The sequence below is a fragment of the Sorex fumeus genome, unplaced genomic scaffold, assembly GCF_029834395.1.
Source record: "Sorex fumeus unplaced genomic scaffold, SorFum_2.1 ptg000131l, whole genome shotgun sequence".
NCBI classification, from domain to species: domain Eukaryota; kingdom Metazoa; phylum Chordata; class Mammalia; order Eulipotyphla; family Soricidae; genus Sorex; species Sorex fumeus.
The window spans coordinates 27,416,986-27,417,233 of record NW_026606188.1 but is presented as its reverse complement, the minus strand read 5'-3'; positions in this window follow the sequence as shown (position 1 = coordinate 27,417,233).

The window sequence follows — 248 nt, the reverse complement described above, 5'->3', positions numbered from 1 at the left end:
CTCGGGACCTCCAACGGCCACTCATGGAAGAGAGTGGACCCAAATCTTAATAAAGATACTAGTAGATGGTGTTGGGAAAGTATTTAAATATATAGAGAAAAATAAAATGTAAAAATAGAGAGATTCCAGACAGATTGGAGAACTCAATATGCAGATAAAACCATAAAGCTAATAGAAAATAATGCCGAAGAAAACCTTAGCACTAATTGTGCAGAAGTACAACACTCATAATAATTCTGTAAAACAAC